This window comes from Lissotriton helveticus, chromosome 10, assembly GCF_964261635.1.
Source record: "Lissotriton helveticus chromosome 10, aLisHel1.1, whole genome shotgun sequence".
In the NCBI taxonomy this organism is placed as follows: domain Eukaryota; kingdom Metazoa; phylum Chordata; class Amphibia; order Caudata; family Salamandridae; genus Lissotriton; species Lissotriton helveticus.
This window is the reverse complement of record NC_136071.1, coordinates 581,976,713-581,990,258: the sequence shown is the minus strand read 5'-3', so window position 1 is coordinate 581,990,258 and position 13,546 is coordinate 581,976,713.

The following is a 13,546-nucleotide window of genomic DNA, read 5'->3' as shown; positions in this document are numbered from 1 at the left end:
ATGACAAATTAAACACAGGTGAATAGGGTTAAACAATTAACTTAGGTATAAAAAGCGGCTCTGGTTTTCGTAACACATGCCACTACGGAAGACGCCACGCGATGGAGCCAGCCGAAACACACTGACAAGTAAGTACCGTGCCATTCTGCTAAAAAGATTGTCACCTCGATGGGGGTTGGAGTACTCCGCCTGACTATGGCATTTTAGATTCCAAAAATCCCAAGTTGCCTCAGAAAGTCTTTAACGGGAAAACTTTGATCTATACATGGATGTATCTTTTATTTAAGGCAGAATCTAATATTCTTATATCGATTGTATAGAAAATAACAGCTTTACAATATGGCGGCCACATTTAGCATATGTCCTGAGCAGCCTTATGTCTAGAATGTTATTCATGAATTGAATTAGCTTTCCAAAAAAGATCTTATTGGCAATAACGGCATGAGCCACTCTTCATGTGTTTGTTTTTTGTTTTTTCAAAAATACTTGCACAATAAGATGTTTGAATAAAATAGACTGAAATACGTGGGTACAATCAGATCATATCTTTAAAGATAATACCCCTATATACATTGATTGATACTACGGATTAGGAACTTAGAATCTTCCCCTCTTGACTATTAGATCATAAGAATAACATCTCTATAAATAGCTATAGCATAATTTGCATTTTTCCCTGTTTCTATTTAGAATTTCACCAATTGCTAGGCAATCAAACCTAAGCGAGCTGATACTACAAACACAGTGCTCTTTATACCACATGAAAATAAAACTTAAGGAGAAGAAAGTGAGATTCTCTTTAAGGTATGTCTTTAATATGAAGGAATAAACATGTCTGGATTTGATATTTACACTGATATAACAGAGTTGAAATAGATCCACATTAAGGACATGCTTTCTCTATTAGATACCTAATATGTTTTGGACTGGACAGAAGGATACATTTCCAAACGTTCTATTAGAAGAAGAGCTCCCTCATTTGGTAAGCTATTCCTGAAACAATTAATAACTTTAATCAGAACTGTATGAGCCCACCCCAATCTACGTAGTTAATTGATTCTAAAGGCCCCAACTTGTCAATCTCTCATTATTACCACCCTCTTTCTATTAGATGTGGTGTTGCAACCGAGAAAGAAAGCAGAATTAGTGCTATGAGGCAATAGTGGTTCAGTTTTTTGATAACTATGTTTATTGCAAGGATGTTACTCATAATGTAAAAATGGGTAAAAAAAACTTTTGTATAAAGTCTATAGTATTAGATATAAAGAAGATTTGTTTTAACTTTGTAAAAAAGTGTATATATTGTATATATAATAATTGATTGTATGTATATGTGTTATTTGTAGCCCTGAAGAAGTCCGTGGAGGACGAAACGCGTTGGCTACAGTGTTTTATGAAGATTAAATAAAGATTGAACTTCAAAACAACATCACTGATTCTGCTATTGAATGTTTACCACTGTGCTTGATAAACTATGGTTACTGTTGTATAATTGAAAAAGAAATTTGTGTGCTGGATCAAAATTTGTTAAATAAAAACAAATCCAAATGTATCCATTCATATTGCATCTGATGATGACGAGGGGCTGAGCGTGCAGGGGGGAAGTGAAGAAGCGACAGACATTTTTTCTGGTACACCCAGTACCCCTTGCACCAGCACTGCAGTGGTAGCGCCCACACCCTGTACCCCAGCAACATCTATGAGGCACACTAAGAGTCTGGGAGAGACACCAATACGTAAAAGTGCATCAATGAGCCTAACTGTGTTGAAGAAGTCTGTATCATCATCATCACATAGGAAAACGGTCCAGACCACCATTAAAAGCATAATTTGGTCGGAGGCGTCATTTGAACGCAACCACCCACGGCACATCTGTATAACGCAAAGCTGGCTAAAATGCTAGTGCTGGACCTTCTCCCTTTTTCTTTCGTGGAAAAGGTGGGTTTTCTAGAATTTGTGGCAACATTCTGCCCTAAATGGAAGGTTCCTAGCCGGTCCTATTTTGCCAGAGTTGCGGTTCCAGCACTGCATGAAGATGTGCTGGAAGTGATTGGGTCAGCTTTGCAGAAGAGTGCTGTTCACACTATCCACCTGACAACAGACATGTGGACCAGTTGCCAAGCCGTGGATTACATGTGCATCACTGCACACTGGGTCTCTTTTGCAGGGGTTAAAGAGAAGCTATCTGCAGGTGTTGACCATGCCACAATTTTTAAAGCGAGTCGGAAACATGCAACAGTAGCCATGTTTGCCATGGAGAAATCTCATACTGCATTAAACATTTTGGAAGAGTTTAAGAGTAAGGTCTCTAAATGGCTGGTGCCAAGACGTTGCATGATTGGTTATGTTTCCAGGGATAATGGCAGTAATATACTTAAGGCCATGCAAGATGGTGGCTACTTCAGAGTGCCGTGTTTGGCGCACTGCATTAACATGATTGTTCAAGATTTCTTGAAAAGAGAAGACACATTCAGCAAGTTACTGACCACCTGCCGAATAATCTGCACACATTTCAGCCATTCTTTTAAGGCCCAGAAGGAGATGAGGGTCATTCAACGTAGCCGTGGAGTGCCAGTCAAAGGACTCATCCAGGAGGTGGCAACACGTTGGAACTCAACCTTCTACATGCTTGAATGTCTGTTTGAGCGGTACTTGGTAATCAATGAGTATGTCAATAGCATTAACATATGGTCTACTGCTGTGAAAGACATGAGGCTAGGGCCGGAGGAATGGGACATGCTTCGTCCTTTTGAGGTCTTCACCCGTGAAGTCAGCAGGGAGGACTGTAGTTTGGGCAAAGCTATCGCATTGTTGTTCATGCTAGAGCAACAACTGAAGGCGGTGTCTTCAACGTTCCGAACTGATGTTCACAAACAAGACGCATATCGGTTGGCGGAGAGCTTTTTAAGCCGCCTACTTGTCAATGAAAGGCTTAAAAAAATACATACAGAACAACATTACATTTGTGCCACTATTCTGGATCCACGGTACAAAAAGGCACTGACCAGCAAAGTATTCATTCCTTTTGATGAAGAAGATGTTTCAAAGTACAAACATTGGCTAGCTGTGTCAGCCACTCGGTTAGAAAAAGAGCGGCAGGAAATTGAAGGAAATACCACAAGTACTACTGAAGCAGCAGGCCATCCGGCGTCAAGGTCCACTTCTGTGGCCGAAGGCAGTTACTTTCCCTCACAGCCATTACCGACAGCAGCAACAGTATCCTCGTCATCATCACCTGCACCAGGCCCAGCCCTAATATTGTCGGAAGCGGATTGGATAACTCAGCAAGGGTTTGCTCGCTCCAGTGTTGATGCAAAGGCAACACATGGTACGCAAGTGGAGCACCACCCAGGGACCGTGACCCATTGGTGTATTGGTATGGGAAAAGGCCTCACTGGCCACTGCTCAGCAGGCTGGCTATAAATTATTTGTCTTGCCCACTCACAAGCGTGTCTTCGGAACGAGTTTTCAGTGCGGTTGGTGCCATTGCCACTTCAAAAAGGTCCTGCCTCTCGCCCAAAAATGTGGAGAGGTTAACAATGATCAAGATGAATCAGCACTTCATACCACCAGATTACAAAATATGTGAATCCACTCAGGTAGAAGAGGACACCGACTTAGGTGACGGAAGCTCTTCTCTGTTAGCTGACCTACTCCATGTTCAAAAATTCACAGAGTTTGAGGACGAGCTCTACTTCCCTGACAACTAGGCTTGAAAAACGTACTTTTTGTTTTCTTCCGTCCTTTTTGACTTTTATTTCTGTGTGTATTTCTTTGATTTGCAACTTTTAGCACAACAAAACTTTAATCACAACAAATCCATCAGCAGCACTGTCTTTGTCTTATTTTCCATATTGAAGGTGCCGTTGTCTGCATTCCTGAAGTTCACAAGTTCACAACTCAGTCATGCTCCTCTATCCTCCTCCTCCAGACTCCCCCTATCCATTTCCCTCAAGGCAGATGGCCGGATTACGCAGAATCTAGAAACTGTCGCTTCAGTCCGTACACGAGCCCCCTCAAAAGAAGTGGGACTGGAATGACTCACTATGCTGACTGCACCTTCTGAAATCAACACGAGAGGCTGCACTGTGGCCCTCCGCTTAATAATAAGATGATGACAAGTGGAACAGGTGTTGAATGATGAGATGGCATGCAGTGGTGACACTGGCTGTCTGGCTCTGATAAAAGCAATTGTTGTTTGTTTGTTGTGCATGGAGTGAATCCTATCTATGTGTTCTGTTATTATTATTTAATCTTTTACACACTAAATGTAACTCAAATGTACTCTGTTACCTGTTTACTGGAAATTGTACTAATACTCCAGGGGCCAGGGGCCAGCCACTACGTTGCATTTTTCAATATGGAAAATGTCCTTGGACTCAGTGTGTAGACAACATTGAGTTTGCCAATAACATGCCATGATGATGATGATGAATCTTGATGATTAAAGTTACATAATATCTTTATTCTTTACACAGTCACTCACTGGGATGGATGGATCATCATCATTGTCGATTTATGGAAGAAATATGGCCGTTTCGTGAGTGGCAAGGCAAACAACAGGTAAACAAGTCAACAACAACCACAGCAGACCTACATGTCTGCCTAGTCGTGGTATGGGGGTGGTCGAGCCAGTGTAGTATATGCCAGAGACCAGACAGCAGTTCATGTAAAATTGTGGCTATGTGGCTTGCTGCATAAAATTAGATATGCTTTGTCTGTGTCAAAGAGGTATGCTACATCATCAGGTTGGTTCACTCAGTGGTGCCTGCCTTGACCATCTGCTTGGCCCTGGCCTGCTGTGTGCAATTACTATCCTTGAAAAGGAGACTCAGATTGCGCACTTTAGAAATGATGCCTGTATGTAATACTGTCGCCTCTGAAAGTGTTATTTTTGCACTACACACCATACCTTATATTTTTTCTCAGTGCTGTTTTAATATCTCTTCCTATTTTTCCATCAATAATTTCAGGCCGGCTTTTACCTTGTGCCATGGGAACAACATCAATCCGCAATTCCGCATCCGCCAGGCAGGCAGTGGACAGTGTGTCTGGTCACCAAGATTGATCGACGGAGCGTCAGATGGAATGGAGGAGTACCACGAAGAAGAGGAATGGCTGGATGCATGCAACTTCCCAAATTGAACAGGACAACAACAACATACAGTAACAGTATCCTCTTCACTTCTCCTTATCTTTTAAATAACTTATTGTTGTGAACTTCTATGAGTGTGACTCTCTGCTTCAAATTCATCCCTACAGCTATTTCATAACTTTCTTTGCTATTTTTAAAACTAATGTAATGTACTACTAAGTCATTCTCTCCGAGTGAAATAGCGAAATTACAGCAGCCCTGTTCTGTCTAATTGTTTAGTACTACTTAGTAAGTTGTAGTTAGTACTACTTTTCAGTGACCAAACCATCCATTTAGCAAACAACTTCATGCATGCACTTCCTTTAAGTCCCCTAAAAGATTTATGGATTTCTTCGTATCCAAAGATTTGTTTTTCTTCATTTGTTGTCCATGCTGTGGTATTTTTTCCTCTCTCCACAAAACCTTCCCAAAAACCCCCATTCCCATCCAATTTTCAAACTCTAACCCTCTTCCCCCGGGCTGTGTGGTTTTCATTGAGGTGTGACTAAATGACAACAATAATTCCACACACTTGCTGGGGAGAATAAGGTCAAAGCAACTGAAAATAAATTTCAAGGATGGTGAAGGAATCCAAGGATATGTTCTTACTGTGTACTGTACTATCTATCGTACTGTTCTAATGCTACGCTCAGGCCACTCAATGTTTCATTTCCTTCTTTTTCATATGCTGCTACTGCCAGTGTGTACCACTACTGCTACCAGCACAACGATGACATTTCATCCGTCCAGGATTCCATTCCATACCCAACCTTAATCAGCGTTTTCCATGCAGCCAGCCCTGTGCCTAGCCCTATTCTCAAGCACGAATCACAGGTAAGATAAATATTTTGGGGAGGTAGAATAATGGGCTAGGACTCGGAGGAGAGGAGAGACTGACAGTAGTACTAGTAATGTACTAGTAGGCCAATTGAATTCACTAACTCTATTAGTGGCACTTTTGTATATTTTTGGACGTTTTAGATAATTCATGCTGGTAAGTTTGAGGAAACCAAACGTGCAGTAACCCCCGCCCACCACCCCACAAAGTAATATGAACATGTACACTATGTTGAAGTATGTAAAATAAATAATTATATATTTACCCTAACAAAAATAAACTAGTCCAAAGACCCAAACCACCCCCTCCCGAACCCCAACTAATGTCCATTTCAATGTCCCGCAAAAAGTCCCTCAGAATCCCCAACTCCCAATTCCCACCCCCACAACAGTCTAAAAAAAGGGGCAAGGGACACAGTCAGTTCCAATGGTGTCCTGTGGACAGGTGGTCCCGCAGCTCTCTGCAGAGGTCCTGGAGCTGGTGCTTCTTCTCCACCGTGCGCTCCAGGTAGTCCACTCGGCGGTATAGCTGGCGCAGGCGTGCCATCCAGGCTCTGGGGGGGCAGCTGCTGCTTTTGTTGCAGCTGAGCGGCGGCGACGGGAGGCTGTCGGACCAGGGCGCCGTACTGAAGGCTGCTGGCTGGTATACCCGGGGGCACTGGAGGAGGATGCAGCTGTTGCCGCCTCCTCCTCCTGTTCCCGAGCCCACAGCTGCCGATATTCAGCAAAAATGGCCTTCAGTTTCTGGCCCCTGGCTAGGACAGCCATCTCCTTTCGGGTGAGCTTTTGTGGAGCATCTATATGAAGAAAGAAAGAGAAATACTGTAACCAATCTCTTTAACAATAACACGAAATATTTCAACAGAAAGTTGTCTCACAGTAACACTAGCAACTTGCAAGCACAGTATAACATTTTAGCATGTGTCTTTCCGCCGTCTTTGTAGGCCTGTAACATTAGTGGGAGTTTCAGGAATTCTACTAGCAGCACTATGGACTCACTACATAGTCAGAGAGTACACCAGTCTTCTTCTTTTTTCTCTAATTTTGCGAAATAAATTACTTGTACGTGAACTTGTGGTAGCCGGCATAATGCCAGCTCAGTCAGCTTGCACCCAAGAAAAACAGACACAAGCCATGATGACGCAGACTCGCATTACTTTAAGCAGTACATGCAGGTGGGGATAGGGAAGCTCTTACTTTTCTATAGGGGTGGCACTGGCCATACTCGGTAACATCAAGGGCACTGCTTAATGTAATTTATATTTCGCACTGCCCCCCCCCCCCCGGGCCTTCAGTACTACAAAAGGAAAATTAAGATTATTCATTTCTGATCATGTATCCAGCCGATCACATGATCTTTGCTTATATGATGGATGACTTTAGGTGTTTTGTTGTGATAGATTGAGTGAACAACAGCGATAGTCCACCCGTGATTGACACAGCTGAAAGAAAATTATTAACATAGGGAGTGAGTGTGGCACCCATAATGGCCGGAAGAAGGGACTTGACTGGATATAATGTCAACTATTCATGAATACATACACAATATATGCTGTGCTTGCAAAGTAAACTACTGTACTGTTAGTCAAGGGAGATTTTCTGAACAATCACAACTTCTAGTATTTGGATTTCCTCTGCTTTGCTACTCTGGCACGGACATGCTATTCAAACAAGGTAACACTCTTCATCCACTGAGCGTCTGCTCTACATACACCTTGCTATCTATGAGGAAGAAGATATCATCCAGGCTGTCATTCTTCTTAATGTCTCAACTGTATCAACTTTACTTTTTTCAACAACCAACTAACACCCTTTTCATTTTATTTGGTAAACCACCGTCTTGACTTGCATTTCAGTTTCACCCAAATGATATATTGCAATGCGCATCACACATACATTTTCTGATGCACCCACACAGGCAGTCATCTTTTCTTTCTCCTCCAACCATCCTTGCTTCAAGCAGCCATGCATCTGATTCCTTCCTATCAGCCACCTCTGCATGCATTCAAAAACATGTATCATTCTTTACAGTCATAAATGTCACGACGCGCTCGTCCTTCCTTCCACCATTCTTTCCCTTTTAGTTCATCACATCCCTCAAGTTCCTCTGATCTGACTTGGCTTCACGATAAAAGTTTCACAGCTGAGTTGAAGTCAAATAGAGGGGGCCATTGCTTACTCGAGAACTATGGCCACTAATGCTATGGCTAAGTCAAGGGTGACTGTCTTCTCCGTGATTGGCAAAAATGTAGTTCTAAATTAGTAACTGTTCAGAACAGTACAGTGTACTTCTACTAGTGTACTGTCTACTGTACAGTATTTCATACACCCCTTTGCGAGTCAGCCTACTCTAAAATGTCAATAAGTAAGGAGTATAATAACTTACCACCCTCCGCTGCTGCTGTGCCATCCCCCTCAGCTCCTCCTGGTGGCACTTGTGGCGCCGCCGCATCCGCCCCTGGAGTGGACCCCTCCGTGCTGCTGGCCCCGGCACTGGTGTGGGAAGTGCCGCATCCGATGTTGTGAGGACACCTAACAAAAACATGTCCTATTTTTAGATGACATACACCACCCCCTATTTTGTCTCGTAATGGAAGAGAAAATGTTATACATAAACTATTTTTAATTATTGGGACTGTAAAAATGAAACGGTTTTGGGGAGGGTGTTAACTTATATGCTTAGCCATAACATGCAACACTTTTTGGCACAACTGATAAATGCTTGCTTTTTAACGTGCAACATTTTTCTAATTACAGGCAGAACCACCTACTCCTCATCACCACCAGGAGGACTTGAAGTTCCAACAAGGTGAGGGCTCCCGAGTCCCGCACAGTTACTATTAATAATTAGATGTGTTAAGTTGAAGTATATACTAGGGAAGGGTGTTTAAACTTTAACGTCATCTATCACCACTGCTTTTTTTATTTCTTAATTGAAAATAAAACTTTAAAACTAAAAAACACGGTATGGTTTTTGTTCACGAGTGAGTGGAAGGGTTTGCAGTTGCACTACTGCACTTTGCAAGCATGCTTCCGTGACTCTGATAGGTCGGGACTCTGTAGTCTTCTTCTGTTCTTCATGTGTCGTATAATCATTGGTCAGACACACTAGATAGTCGGTCAGGGGATTCGGGGTTCAACTTTTGTTCTGACTGAGGTATGTGGAAAGTCGAACTACAACTATCATCAACAATGTCCTATTTCTCTTGTTCATACTTCTGTATGTGCAGAATAGTCCCTGAAACACTAGCGGTATGGTATGTGCTACTATCAAATCAAAAAGCCAACTACTAGCTTATTCTTGGTGGACTTTGACATTTTGTTTTTGGAAATTGTCAAAGCACTAACATTAAGAAGACTGGAATAGACAGCAAGGGCAACCCAGGGGACTGCACTCAGTGCCTCTAGAGCTATTGCTGGATCAGAGTTTTGTTTAACACCGTTTGCCGACTGGGCAAGCTTAGCTACCTACACAGACCGACTCATAATAATAGTAAATAGTAGTAGCACAGAGAGTGATGATAGAGGCAGGATAAGAATGTAGAAACAGTCTACAAGAAGATCAAATACTATTTTGTAAAAAATAGAATTAGGAAACAGTTTGGAATGAATAGGAGCTGTAAAACTTAGGGAAGAATTAATATTAATATTAACAACAGAACAACTTACTTGGGCCAGCAGAAGAGCCTGCAGAGGACCGATCCTGCCCACCTTGTTCCGCCGGAGTCTCAGGTGTGGCCGTCTTGCCCCTGGGAGGTGCTGATGATCATGAAATAAACACAAACATGGATGATTGTTTTTTTGAAATATTTCATTTCTTTGACAACAATCTAAAATTCTCTGATCTGGTCAACTAGGATAGATAGTAGTATTGCTGGATTCGCGGACCGTCTACTTGTAAAGTTATGTAGATCCCTAACTAAACCAACAACAAAAAGGTTCTACTACAACTGCCAGCACTCAGCAACACGCGACGTGACAGACTAAGTCCGTCATCATGATTGCAGACTACTAAAAAATTTCCTACTACTAAATAACAAGTCATAATATACTCAACCTATTAATCCACCACTATCTCTTCTTAGTGGCAGCAGGAGTACAAAGGAAGGACTAGACTTGAGTCTCTAGTCTCTCTAGCATTACGCAGTTTTGCTCAATGAGCACAAAGTTGCAAACAAGTAAGCATTGGAGCAACGCCACTGAGCAGGCGAGCACCTGCAATCACAGAAGCTATTTAAACATTAATTTACCTGCAATGTAATCGAATCTGCAGCATTCTTGCTCTCCGGGAAAAACACATATTAGCAATATAACACAAAGCAGAAGAGAACAAAGTAGTTATTAAATAGCTACTCACCAAGGCCAGGGATCTCCACGCCTAGCAGGTGGAGCAGGTCCTGCTCCCGGTCAAGGAGGTCAGCCCACCGGTGAGTCGCCTGATGGTAGGTGCGCCGGACCCCTGACTCCCTACGCATGGCCCGGCACACCTAATCCCACAGCCGGCGACGCTCCCGGAGGCCATACCCTGAACCGGGCCTGCCCCCTGCTGCCACGGTCTTCGGAAGGTGGCGCTGAACATAAAAGATAAGTGCGGTCACCACCACCGTGCTGAAGATCTCCCTGGCTACTACTTGCTCCCCCTTTAATCGCCCGCCAGGGAGCCTGGTACGGGGTGCGGGACCCTTCCCCTTGTTCTTCCCTGCTCCCTTTGCCATGGTCCTGGACAGGAATGGAAATAATGGAAAGAGAATAGAGAAAAAGTAAATAAAAGAGAAGAGTTAAAAAATGTAGTTTTAAAGTAACCAAAAGTAGAAAAAAACACAAAATATAGATGTAGAAAAAGAGAGGGATAGATAATGAGTAAAAAAGATAAAAAAAAAGTTAAAAGAAACAAAAGATTGCAAAGATTAGGGGAGGATTGAAAATGCCCAGAACCATAGCAATGAATGAAAAACAAGATGGCCGCGCCCATTGAGGATAGCGTGGGTAAGTTCGCGCGTTATTTCCCCCGCGAGCACGCAAAAACGCACGCGACCACATAATCGCGCCTCGCGCACAACGCAAGAATGCAACAAGCGCCCGGAAACGGAAATAAGCAACGCAAACAAGATGGCCGCGCCCATGTACGACCGCATGGGTAACTTCCCGGTCGGCGCGCTAAAGTGGCCTGCGCACACGCAAAGCACCCCGCGAACACACAAAAATTTGCAAATTCACACAAATTTGCAGATTATGTGGAACGCGAATTCGCTTTCGCACGAATTCACGTATTGCGAATTCGCAAATTTCGCCCATACTTAGTTCAGAGCCCAGGCCTTTTGTCACGCTTCTGTGAGGGAAAACATTTCAAAGTCAACTTGGCACCCTACCTGGGTGCCATGTCATCCAGCTCTACCTGAAGGAATAGGTAAGTCACCCCTCTAGCAGGTCTCACAGCCCCTAAGGCAGGGTTCACTATGCCACAGGTGAGGGCATATCAGCATGAGCAGATATGTGCCTACAATAGTGGGGTCCATTCCTTCATATTGTAAGTGCCAGTGAAGCCATAAAGAGTGCATGGGCTGGAAACTTGGCAGCTCGAGTTCCCCAGCACCATGATGGCTTCACTGAACACAGGAGTGCTTTGTACCAAACTACTCCTCTCAATAAAGCCACACTGACGCCAGTGTGGAGTTTATTGTACCATGCACCTAGATGGCACCTCAGAGGTGCCCTCTGAAAACCTGCCAACCCTGCTGTGGTCTCTGACCAGCTGTCAGCAGCCAGCCACCACCAGACATGTGTCTGGATCCATGGGTAGTGAGCCCCTTCTCTCTGGGATCAGAAACAATGCACATTCTGGGCAGTGGTGTCATATTTCCTTGCCTAGGATGGGACAGTACTCCAAGAGGGAAGCTTCAATGGCCTACTGTGTTTGTAATGCAACCCCCAGCCTCTGCTGTTAGCAGCAGATGACAGTCCCCAGTTTAGACTTCCACTTTAGGCTAGAAAACCAGCGGGAAAACTTAAGAATAGGAGATGTGCCCACCTTTGCCATCTCCACCCCTGAGGTGGGGGAGGTAAGGTGAAGTGCATATTTCAATCCTTGTCATCTTGAAGATGCGGGACCCCTCCAGTCAGTGCTACGTCCATGCCCTCTTCCACAGGAGGGTGGCATCATTGAGGGTGTAGTCACCCCAGCTAAGGTGCCCATTAGCCCTACCTGCTACTCCCCTAAAATGCCTTCTAAACATTGTCTTTTGTTGGCTCCCCCAGACCTAGAAACTAGACCTGCGGCAACCTAAAAGCTGCCCATTTGCCACTGGTGGTGTAGTTTTGGTGCTGTTTTGTGCCCCCGGATTCACCCTAGCCACCATAACCAGGCCCCTGCAACCAATTTTCCTACCTGCAAGCAGTGTGGCTCCAGGCACCCCCAGCCGCAATTGAAAAGCTTTGGGCCGAACTCTGATTTTGACTACTGCTCCCAGCCTCCCCTGTGCCACTGGTGGTGGTACCTACCTGACCCTTTCCCACTACTGACCTTTGATCACAATGACTGGAACTGTAAAATGCTTAAACACAAAATTGTTTTCCCCATAGGAAAACATTGAACTGTCCTGAAACAATTCTAAGTGTTGATTTTTCAAAGTGCAAAGTATTTTTAATTAAAACGTACCTATTATGAAGATATTTGTCTTAAACTAAAGTACAAACAAAGTATAATTTTATGAAATCGGTATGGGTCTTCTTTTTGAGTCGTGTGTCCGTTATTGATCGCTGTTGTATAACAAATGTTTTACACTCCTCTGTGTTCGGCCTAAGGTTGCTGGCCCACACTACCACTAATAGAGCACTTTTGGTTTTAACATTGAGCCCTGAACGCTTTTGAGGAACCTGTGGACTCTGGTCACGGTAATACCACCTGTTGGCAGTGTCATATACAGAGCCAGTTTTCTACATTCAATTACAGTGCCCAGCACATGTCTTCAAGTTTTAACAAAACACACAGTAATATGCGATAGTACACACAATTCAGAAACACAGTAGTCAAATTCTTCCTTTCTTTATTCTTTTCCTCTTTTTCTCTATTTATTCAAAGAGTTCTTAGCCAGCCAGAGGTATCGAGGACACGTTTGGAAAATAGTGAGACGGACAAATACTTTCTTTTAGCGGGACAGGGAATTTTGAGTGGTGAAAGGACACCTACGGGGACCTTTACCCGGACGTCCACATATATATGGCGATAATTAGCTGGAGGATCAGATTAGGATCGTCAACAAACTTGGATTTGAATTTTTACAAAGCAAATATCTTCTTTTACAGTCTTGTGGGATGGAATTAATACCACAATAGAAATATATATAGACAAGTAATTTTGGAGCCTTGAAAAAGTCATGGGACTACTTTCCCAGTGTGGTGACGAAACACAAGTTGGTTGGCTAAGAACTTTTTGAATAAAAAGAAAAATAGAGCAAAAGAAGAAAGAAAGGAATCATTTTACTACTGTGTTCCTGAATTGCGTTTACTATCGCTTATTACTGTGTGTTTTCTTAAAACTTGAAGAAGTGTGCTGGGGACTCTAATTGCGTCTTGTGT